Below are 12,531 nucleotides of genomic sequence, written 5' to 3'. Positions count from 1 at the left end.
AAAATAAAATCTTGTATTTTATCCGTTTTATTTATTCACACATTGTTGAGGTTTTTAAAATCATACTAGTTATGGAGTATTCTCCAATTAAGATAGAAAACATGATCATTCATCTACGTTTGTTAGATGAACTAGCCACTGCAATATTTTGAAAGCCACTCATTTGAATTTTCTCAGGCTGAGAAGTGGCAAAGTTCAAAGTCATATGCATAGATCTCTGAATAGACATCCATCACTCTATAAATATTGCCTAGATTATATTTAACTTGTTTGCAAAAAGAAGAAAGCAAGTAATTCAAAGAAAATATCAATATTCCTGAATTTTGCATAAATCATTTCCACTTCAAGAGTGTCAAATTCAGTAAAATGTCAGGTACTTCAGAGTTAGAAATAGTCTGAAAGAGGAAGCATCAAAAATTTAAGACCTGTGCAATATAGTGGGTATGAGAAAATATAAGGGGGTGGGCAAAAATCAAAATAAAACAAGGGCCTCGGATAACAAAGCAGTGTAGTAGTGGTAGTGCTTGAAGTTTCACTGTCTTTCTTCCTCCACGTGTTCAGGCAAGACACCTTTAGTTTAGATATAAGCAAAACATATAAACATCTCTTCTCCTGGAATAGCATTTCACAGCATTGTTGTTAATCTGTTTAAATTTTCATGTCTCGCTCTCTGAACATTTTGCTATAACTTTACCTTTTTGCCATAGTTTAAAGTAAAAATCCATAGATTATTCACAAAAATATCAAAAATTTTAATTTTTAAAAATAATGTACCATAATTAAAATCATGGCTATAAGCAGTAAACGGCCTGGAGGTGGACGACCTGACTTCCTCTGGCTTTCCTGTGCCAGGAGGCCGGGGCGCCTCCACAGACTGTCCTTTACTCACCTGTTCTGACACCAGCCTCCTGTTCTTCCTGTGCCCCTCTTGTACGACCTTGCAAGACTGAAAAAGCAGGAGAGGTGGGTGAGAGGATTGCATCTTCTCGCCATACTTATTCAATCTCTATGCTCAACAAGTCATCTGAGAAGCTGGCTTATATGAAGACGAATGTGGTTTCAGGTTTGGAGGAAGGCTTATTAGTTTATTAGCTTATTACTGGAGGCATTCACTAGTCTACCCCACGAAATCTGGAAGACTGCCGCCTGGACAACTGACTGGAAGAGATGAGATTTCAGCAACAGATATAGAGGCTAAAATTTACAACACATAACAATTGGGATTATGGCTAGAAGGGACATATTCATTGACTTCAATCACCAATAAATTTGTAAGACAGCTAATCGACCAATCTACTACAAGAGATCAGTATTTGTACCTATTCCAGGAAAAGATGACCTAACATAATGTGGAGATTATTGGATAATATCATTAATATCACATGCAAGGAAAATGTTCCTGAAGATAACAATGATCCCAGCGGCACCTCTCCAGGGAACCGTCCAGAGTCCGTGGGAGATTCGGAAGAGGCTGTGTTACAATGACTGTCAATGCTGAAGTCAGGTGGATGTGGCCGAAAGCATGTGCTTTACTATGTGAATGAGCTTGACCATGTGAATCATATTGAACTGAAGATAAAATCGAGAAGAATGGAAATTACAGAACACTTCCAGTGCTCATGCAGAACCTTTGCCTGGACAAAGATGCTGTCATTCAAGTACAATATTGGAATACTGTATGGTATAAAATCAGGAAAGGTGTGGATCAGAATTATGTTTTTTTACTATATTATCCAATTTGTATGTTGAGCAAACTATGTAAGAAGCTGGATTATCTGAAAAAGAATAAAGCATCAGTATTTCAGGAAGCTTCAATATGAAGATAATACAACCTTGCTTGCTGAAAACGAGCACTAGAAGCACTTGCTGATTAACGTCAAGGAGTGCAGCTTCAAACACGGATCACAACTCAATGTAAAGACATCCCCACAACTAGAGCGATAGACTCATGGTAAATGGGGGCGGGGGGAATTCAGCTCAGAAGGTGATGGTGACAGTTTGGGGGAAAACTTAAAGGAGTAACCTGAAACATTTTCTCAAAGACTATAAGATTTTGGAAGATTTTAAAGAAAAAAGTTGAAGAAAATTGAAGACTATATTGGTGAGAAAGAGGCAGGAAACTTGCACAAAGGAAAACATGCCCCATCATGATAATGTACTTGCTCATTTGTTGAGGATCGAAAGCGATGTCATGTGAGAATTTTCTTGGAAAGCCTTACCCTATCCATGTTACAGTCCTGATACAGCCCCATTCACACTTCTATTTGCTAAAAACTCAAAGAATATTTAAAAGGAGAAGATTTGCCTCTCTGGAGGGTGTTTTGACATGGTATAAACAAGATAGTATAGAATTCTTAAGAAAAGGCTTAAAGGGATGGGAATATTATCTCTAGATGTTTATAGAGCTAGATAGGTTCACATTTTAATATTTTGCTTAATAAAGATTTCTAGGATTTTTGTAGGAATGCATGTTTTGGCTGATAATAACCTCATTACATACTTTCCTAACCATTAGGAATAATGGCGCAGGCAAACAAAATTGGTACGGTACCTTAATCATCACAGCAACTGAGTGAGCTAGCAACAGAGATGGAGAGAGAGAGGGAGAGAGAGAGAGAGAGAGATCCTCCTGGAGGTAGTGCCAATAAGCATAGGGTTGCTAATCACCAGGTTGGCGGTTCAAACTCACCAGACACTCCAAAGGAGAAAGATGAGACTGTCTGCTCCAGCAAAGATTTACAGTATTGGAAACCTACAAACAGCCAAAGTAAATTCCCCAAAGGCATACAGCTAGAAGTACCAAAACCAGTATTCAAATCCAAGGAGGTTAAGTCCACAGTGTGTACACTTAACCCTTTCTTTTTTTAAATAAATATTTTTTATTGCCAATTGGTTGAAGGTTTACAGAGCAAATCAGTTTTCCACCCAACAATTATACACATTTTGTTTCATCTCAATAACTGCAGTCCCTACAACATAACATCACTTATCTCACTTCCTCTCCCTGTCTCCTGTTTTCATTATTATCAATATAACTAATTTTATTGGGGGCTCTTGCAGCTCTTATAACAAACCATACATCAATTTTATCAAAAACATTTGTACATATGTTGCCATCATCATTTTCAAAACAGTTTCTTACTGCTTGAGGCCGTGGTATCTATGTTAGTCCGGTGAACTAGAGAAACAAATTAATAGACACTCATGTGTGTATAGGAAAGAACTTTATATACAAGAGCAATTAAATATTGAGAAAACATCCCAGTCCAGATCAAGTTCATAAGTCTGATATTAGTCTATATGTCTAATACCAATCTATAAAGTCCTCTTGCGACTCACAAAACACATGCAATGACGCCAAGTGCAGAATGATCATAGGCCAATGGGTTGGAAGTCTTGTGGATCCAGTGGCTTTGTAAGCATCTCAGCGCTGGCAGAGGTCTCCATGTGGCTTCTCCAGCTCCTAGGACTGCATGAGGGTAGGACCATGTGGCTTCTCCTCAGGGATGTTTTGCAAGGAGTGAGCTTAGAGAGAGAGTGTCTCCTGACTCCAAAGAGGAAATACAGGAGTTCCCAGAATCCTCAGGAGAAGGTCATGCCCATACAGAGGCCTATTGACAGACTAGACTTCACCCCTTCACTCTTAATCCTCAAATTGATACCAGATTATGTAACTACTACAGTATCAGCTCCTCTTTTTTTCCCTTCCTCCCACCCATGTAGACCCCTGATAAATTATAAATTATTATTATTTTCATATCTTACCCTGTCCACAGTTCCCCTTTACCCATGTTTCTGTTGTTCGCCACCATCCCCCTGGGGGGTGGAACAGAGGAGGTTTATACTTCTACGTTGATCATTGTAGTTGGTTCCCTGTTTCTCCTCCTTCTCCCCCACCTTTCCCCTACCCTCATGGTATCACTGCTCCCATTACTGTTTCTGAGGGGTTTATCTGTCCTGGATTCCCTGTGCTTCCAACTCTTATCTGTAGCAGTATACCTGCTCTTGTCTAACTGGATTTGTAAGGTAAAACAAGTGTCATTATATGGGGGGGGCGCATTAAAGAACCAGAGAAAGGTTGTGTGTTCTCTCGGTGCTATGCTACACCTGGCTGGCTCATCCTTTCCTTGTGACCCTTCTGTAAGGGGATGTCAACTGTCTACAGATGGACTTTGGGTCTCCACTCCAACTCACCTTGCTCGCATCGATATGATTGCTGTGGATCTTCTGATGCCTAATACCTGATCCCATTGATACCTCATGATCACACAGGCTGGTGTGCTTTTTCCATGTGGGCTTTGTTGCTGCCCTGCTACATGCCGCTTATTTAATTTCAAGCCTTTTAGTCGTCAGATGCTACTAAGTATATGCTTCCATAGCCTGGCTTAACTGACAGCATCACAACAGTACAAACATATTGTGAATGCTTGAAGATATACTGCCACGTTTCTGCTATCTTTATAATGCATTCATTTCAACAAATAATATCCAAAAATGGACTAAGCCATTAATTACTTTAAATACACGTAATTACTTTAAAGGTTTTTAGTGATTATTTTATGACATTTATCAACTAGTCATCCTGTTTTTCAATCATTTTTTACAATTACATTTTAAAATGATTTCAACATGCCCTGCTTATGGAGAACAAATTTTACCATATCACTATCTTATAAGTTGATGTAGAAATCAAATAGCTACATTTGGTTTTGTAGACACAGTACAAAGAAACCAGGTTTTATACTTAGAAATATTTTACTAAATTTTCTCATAATGAAATGTAGTAAATTCTCTTTAGTCTTTGAATTTGTAAGCATAAGTAATCAATTAAAGATTAAGATTAGAGAATCCATTCTATGTTACACTGAGAGTAATTTGTTTAGAGTTTGCAAACATATGAAAATTTATAAATTAATGTATTTTCTTCTAAGGACTATAAATAATAAAGAATAATTATATATTTACATATATTCCTATATAAATATGTTCTATATGTTTTCATCAGGCATTGATTAGGAATGGCACATGTAGCAAGACATAAATGTTTCTTTATTCTGAAAAAAATTGTATTTGAAATATTAATTAGATATTAATTTAAATAGACAGCAAATCAAATTTATAAAATTAGAAATAACCTCATAAGCTCAATAAATGAAGGCCTCCAAAAGAAAAAAAACCCCACAGTTTACAATACTCACATGCTCACATTTAAGTAAAATCTTTTCTGCGTGCAGAGATACTTCATTCAAGCCTTTAGAGCATCCTGTGCACAGACATATTAATACCACACATCCCCACGATTATTTCACTTCCTTTTTCTTTTCCCAAACTTGTCATAGAAATGAATGAATATTGTTCCACTGTGCATGCATGCTTACATGTCTCATGATGAGAAGGGATTCACGATAACCCATTTATTTTCTTTGCGCCCTAACCATCTGCAGTAAGAATGAGATGCCTGAATTTTAATGCATAGTATGATCTTTGAAAGACTATCTACTTTTAATAGATTTTTAACATAGAATGAGGAAGGATAAATAGCCAATAAGTTTGTGGTTAGATCCCAGAAATTCTGTAATAGTCTTTAGATTGTGTCAGATCATCTTGAATAATTTCTTCAATGAAACAATTGGTTCCTTTTATTGACAAGTAAGTTGTGATTTCAACAGCTTCTAAGCAAATATGTTTCTAAATAAAGGGGTAGTTATAGGAAAAACATACATTCTTTTATGCAAGAGAGTATCTAGAACATCTTTCATTTTATTTATTCTCTGCAGTGTTTGTTACTAGTAATGTCTTGCGATTAAACACAATGGGTTTTCTTTTTCAGACTTGCTTTCTTTGAGAATCTTTTTCCTTTTTGGATCTGCCTGGTTCGATCAGATCGTCACTGGCCCAGTACAATATCTCATTCGATTGCTTGACTGCTGCTTCCTTTGGTGCTGACTGTGGATCCAAGTGATGTGAAAGTACTGACAACTTCAACCTTTTGTCCACTGATCGTGACGTTATTGGTCCACCTGTGAAACTGATTGTGTTTCTTTATGTTGAGAGACAATCTTCTCAGATGTCTTTGATTTTCAAAAGTAAACACTTCAAAGTCCTTTTTCATTTCAAAAGGCAAAGTTGTGTGTTGGTATATTGCTGCTTGTGACTGAATCTTTCTCAAATAACGATTCCAAGTTTTTCATCGTGTAATCCAGTCTAGAAGATTCTTTTCTCAACAAACAGGTTAACAAATGTGGTGAAAGGTGCAGTTCTGACACACACCTTTCCTGATTGTAACCCATCCAGTATTCCTTTGTTCTGGACAGGTTCTGCACAGGTTCCACAACCAGTCAACATGAGTTGAGCAACATGAGTTACGGAAATAGCATTCTGCAAAAATGTATCCATAGTTTTTATGATCCACACAGTTGAATCCCTTTGGATACTCAATAAAATACAACTAAACATCTTCCTGGTATTCTGTGCTTTCCTCCAAGATCCATCTGACATCAGTAACAACATCCCTTGCGATGTGTCCTCTTCTGAGTCTTGCTGGAATTCCTGCAGTTCCCAGCTGATGTGCTCCCTTGGAATGACCTCAACAACATTTTCCTGTGTGATATTAATGGCATTTTTGGTTAATTTCCTCATTTGGTTAGATTTTCTTTTTGGAGTGGACATAAATCTGTTTCCATTGGCTGGACAGGTAGTTGTCTTCTATAATTTTTGACAGATGAGTGAATGCTGACCGTGTTGCATTTGTCGATTGGGACATCTCGCCTGGTTCCGTCAGTTCCTGAAGCCCGTTTCTCTTGTATGCCTTATGTGGAACTTGAACGTCTTCCTTTGAGAGCATTAGTTCTGGGTCATATTCTATCTCCTGTTCTTATTTTCTGATATGGTGACTCTTGGCCTAACAGTCATATTTTTGAAAATGGTTTTGCATCCTTAAATATTTTGCCCATAGAATCCTTCAATAGTGTGAACCCAGGCTTATTTGTTATTAATTTATTTTTAGCTCATTCAGTTTGAGGTCTGCCAAGCACGCTCCCTTTTGGTGTTCAACATGCTGGTCTTTTCTGTTTCATTATAATACTGCACTGTGCTTTCCAACAGAGGCCTGGTGGCAGAGCAGATGATGCAGTGGGCTACAAACGGGGCTATGCTAGGTGAGTACTTGGAAACTACCAGCCACTCCAAGAGAGAAAGAGGGGCCAGACATTCTGCTCTCATAAAAATTTGCAGCACCAGACACGCAGAGGAACTGTTCTACCGTCCCCTATAAGGTTGCTATAAATTGCAACCCACTGGATGGTGGTGAGTTAGCTAGTGTCTTCCCAAGTTGCCCATTGACATCTGTAAAGAATCATTTCTTCTGTTTGTTTGTTTGTTGTTGTTCTTTTACTTCATTCCTTCTATTTGCTTTAGTTCTCCTACACTCAAGAGACTTTCAGAGTCTCTTCTGATATCCATTTTGGATTCTTCATTCTTGTTTGACTTTTTCCCTTTCTTATAGACATGTGGATATTATTCAGGAAAGATCCTGAAATGTCCTTTTGATGATGAATGTGATATCATTCCTTTTCAATTTGTCCTTCTTAGCCTAGTAGACTCTAGGATTATCCTATTCAAGGTGGCAAATGCGTGTTCCTTTCGGGTCACTCATGCCGCCTACTTAATTGATCTTTTAGGTATAACATTTCCGTTTTGAAAAATGCTAACTTGCCCAGATTCATGCACTCCACATTTTAACTGTTAATGGGTCCTTACAGCTGTTTCTTTCCCTTCTGAGTCATGTCGCAACAGTAAAAGAGGCTCCAGAAGCTTGACGCTGCCCTGTCCTTAAGGTCAGTTCCACTTGGCGAAGCAGCCCTTCCCCAGTGGTGTCTTCAGGAGCGCCTGGCACTGGGTCAGACAGCCTTCCGCCGCTCTTTCGCTGACCAGTCACGTCTCTGACCGATACCTTTAGAAGTCCATTGGCAGGTCCCCTTAGGTTTCGTCTGGAAGCTCTGCTGGAATCTGTCTACCGGGGTTAACCTTGACAGCTTTAAAAATGCAGGGGCATCATTTCCACCATCACAGCAACACGCATGCCACCAGAGTCCAACAAAGTGGCAGATACGTAGTGACCATGTCTCCTCTCAAAACCAGAACCAAACTCGTGTTATGGAGTCTTTTGCAACTCACAGTGCCTCCAAAGAGCAGAGGAGAATTGATCCCATGGGTTCCTGAGACGAGAACTCTCCAGGGAGTAGCAATTCCTGGCTTTCTCCCACTCAGGGGTTGGTGGTTTTGAACTGTCGACCTTGTAGTAGCAGCCCACTCCTAACCATTAGGCCACTGACACTCCTTCCAGGACCCCACTGTGGCTGTCAATTAACACACGTTCAGAAAAATTAACACCGCCTTTCAAACCCGAAGGGCAAAACATAATTAGTGTTAGTGGCATAAAAGCATAGAATTTAAAGCTTTCTTGAAAATATATGTTCTCAGATAATATTAGCTTTTGGCAATGTTTCCTGTGTGATTTCAATTATTTTTCTTTTGCTAAAACTGAAAAAGAAGATACACATTTTGATGGTTACAGTCCTTTAATTTACCCTTTTAAGTCTTGAATATAATTTTTAAGAGCATGGAGGGAGGGCATGGGATTAGACTTTTCTAATGTGAAAGCTGTCAAAGTCATATATATTTTTGAAAATTATACAAGCATTTATCTATTAATTTCTCTTTATTGATTATATATGTAAAGTGAAAACTTGGACTCTGGATAAGAAAAGCAATGTCTCTTGATGAAAAACAATAAATAAATCAGAATTGCATCTCCTGTTAAATGGAACGGAGGAAGAAAACCATTTAGAAATTAGTTGGTATTTCCACAATAAACACAACCCCTTGAGTTTTGTGATTTAAATCAGCACTCTGCTGTTAAATAATAAAAGAAAGCCCATATTTTCCTTGTTTCACTTTGCTTTAAGTGATTGATGTAGAATTTTACTGCCATCCAATGGCAGCCACCTAATATAGCTCAAGTCAATGTCTAGAGCTTGTTGATCAAATGGCAGTCTAGGGAATTTAGCTTATGTACTACACCCAGAACTTTCATCAATACACCTCTGTCTGCTACACAAGGAGAAAGAAATATGACTACCACTTCGATTTATTGTGTGTTCTCCAAATTCAATTTAACAGTGAATTACTAATATTGCCGAACATAAGGACCTAAATGAATAAATCAGCCTAGGCTCCTCACGAGAGAGAACATTAGAGCATAATATTAATTTTTACATGCACCTCATCATATTAGTTTAAAAGGGTTCTTTTTACAACTAACAATCTTTTCCTACTAGGAAAAATAGCCTTTATTAAAAGACTGTTCTCAGCTTCACTTCTGTTATTTGTAAGTCATTTGAATCTTCTAGCTATTACTGTACATCATATAATTTCTGATTAATATTGAACTGCATACTGTTTTAATTATAATCTCTGTTCCTAAATGATTGAGTATTTAGAACATTTCTCAAAAAGGCAAAATAAAAATTATTTTGATTGATATAAATGAAATTTGCTTTAAACATTCAAGCTCAGCTATTTTAAATTCCTGATTTGAGGCAGAAGAGTTGATGGGTAAAACACCAATTTTAATTTTAATCAACATGAATTTTAAAATGACATATCTCACATTGCAGGAAAATTGCTATTTTAAAGCAATTTTATTTGAATAAGTCTTCATAAAAATATATTTTATAATTTACTTGTATTAGGATACATCATTGCTAAATGATAAAAGAGTTTACTGATTATTTTGAATATAAAGTAGGTTTAGATAAATATCTGGTTTATAATTTTAAAATCGCTATGTTACTTCAATGTGTGTATGCGTGTCAAAACTGCCCAGGATTTAAATATATATTTTTTTTAATTTTAAGCAGCTGAGATTTATAATTCAGTGAGATTGAAACAGTAATATATTTACTTTAGCTTATTTGCATTTGAATATTTAATTACAGGTTTCTGTTTCCATTAAAATGTTAAAATATTATTTTGTACTAAAGTATCTCCAAATTAAATCCAAAGCATTAAAAAAATACATACCAGATTTCATGCTGAGAGATATTTTGTAAGAAGCTTAAAACAGTTCTAGGAGTTTTGGGTGGAAATAGAAAACTCGTGAACATTTCCTGATACTAAATGGAATTAGAAAACTCAATTTTTGTGTTAACAAGGAAGAAGTCTTCGGCGCCTGTGGGTGTGTGCTGAACCCCACCCCCTGTTATAGCTGATGTGCAGAAGGGATACAAAGGCACACATGTGAAGAAACGCCACCACTTTAACAGTTTCCAACAAGGAGCCGAGATCTTTAATCCTAGAAACATTTTCATTTGACACCAACCCAATAAAAATTGAGAATTACTTTTTATTTGATAACTTCTTAAATATTTCATTTGTAAAATGAAATATTTATTTAGTGTTTGTTTAAAATAGTGCTGTTTAAAATTGTTTGTTTAAAATTTAAAAATAACTATTTAGTGTTTGTTTCACACAGTTAACCAATCACCCCACCTTTGAAGTCCCTCATTTCTGATGCTACTGGTGTGGCAGCAGAGAATTTAATAAAATCTTTAAAGGATATCTAAATTTACTCTGTCTCCGCTGCATTATTTACAAAATTAGAAGCATTATCAATTGAAAATTAGTTGCTTAGACAGTTTTGAAAGTGTGATGGAAATTCACGCTAACTCGTAAAATATTCCATAATTCAATACATTTTGATACTTTTGTAAAGCTCTAAATTTGATCCCATATTATCAGATATTTACAACGCTGTAATTTGTGGATGATACGTTAAACCCATTCTATAATATAATCTTCATGTAATTGAAATTACTCTACAAATTGCCACCAATCACCCTGTGTAATAGGCACAAGCCAGCACTTCCTCAACTGCAAATGTATTCAAGCAATTAGATCACAGTATATATAGCATTTGCAGTTTTACTACTTAAAACTCATTTATGAATAAGAATATCCCCGTTGATATGCTGTCTACATGTGCTTCTATAATTTTCTCATCCAATGCAATGATGAAGTTCAATAATTTGAGCTTTTACACCATGTAGTGTGGCACTCTGAATGTTTCAACTGCTTAAACCATCTTGCTCTAAAATCATTTTAATTCCCTTGTAATTAGTAAGAATTTAAAGAATGATTTAAAATCACTAGCAGTGTGTACCTTTAATATAACTTGAAGAATTATCTGCTGTTTTCAATCTAAGATATTAAGAAACAAAATAATGTCAACCCACATATGTATTTACTGTTTAATGTGATAAAAGGAGTGATGTCAGAATTAGTGTAAGTATATAATTATTGAGTTTATTATCCTCTTCACTATTAAAGGGCTACTACTGTAATTTTAAATCATCTAACATTGAAGATCCCTTTTAATGATCTTAAATCTGAATTCATATTTTCATGTGAAACTAAGAATATTTGATTGTTACGGATATTCCCCTGTCTATTAAACTGCAAACCCAAATTTATCAAGTATGTTTTTTCAGATAAACAGTGAAATAGTAAAAATATTTATGCTATCTATGCCAAGAACGGGAAATGGGTGAATTTCTCGGCTGGATATCTTTGATGATGTACATGTTCTCAAGCATACATAGAACTTTGCTCCTTCATCCACTACACACTTTGCTGCCAAACGCCTCTCCTTATGTTTATGTGATATTTAAAACTTATTTGGAATAAAACTTGTATCCATTAGAACTGTGGTTAGACACAATTTTCCATTTGTGCCCATCTCTGAGAGAATACAAAACAAAACACCTTAGTCCATGTGTAACACATTCTTTTGCCACGATAGCAAAGTTCCCACAGCGTTCCAATTTCGTCAGCAATGGAGAAGCCCATTATGTTTCTGCAATACAGCATTGCTAAAGGCTGCTGCCAGCCACCTAATAAAAAGATAGCTATTTTGAGTTAAGCATGCTAATATCAGATTCTATCAAACTAAAGAATTTCAGAAGCATAGAGCTTGGTCTTTCTTCTCCCAAAGACAGCATCAAAATCTGATCAAGATAAAAGCAAAAACTTCTGATGAATATACACTACATGATTAAAACCCTAAGTCCCTATGGTTTAAACCTTGAAGACATTTTAATTATCTATTTAACATCTTGCTATTTCTGAAATTCTGACTGAGAATGTTTCTGACATAGTATTTCATGGAATGCCCTTTTCTCATACTGAGCTGCTTTTATACTCCAGATGTAAACACCAAAGCTTCCCTTTCATCTTTTTAAACTCCATCACATAAAAGGAAAGGTAACACACACACACACACACACACACAAATAAAGACCACTTTTGAAAGGAATTTCCTATACATAAAATAGATTATAAAACTAATAGTTTTCTCATTTATACAGACATCTAGTTATTTCCTTAAAATCCTATGCACTTCTCAATAATATTTTTAAACCTATCTTATTGCTCTGATGTAATTTTATTTCTTTGGGGAAGAGGTGATGGGAG

Source organism: Tenrec ecaudatus, chromosome 8 (genome assembly GCF_050624435.1).
Source record: "Tenrec ecaudatus isolate mTenEca1 chromosome 8, mTenEca1.hap1, whole genome shotgun sequence".
NCBI lineage: Eukaryota > Metazoa > Chordata > Mammalia > Afrosoricida > Tenrecidae > Tenrec > Tenrec ecaudatus.
The sequence above is the reverse complement of the archived record's forward strand: the minus strand, read 5'-3'. Positions refer to the sequence as shown.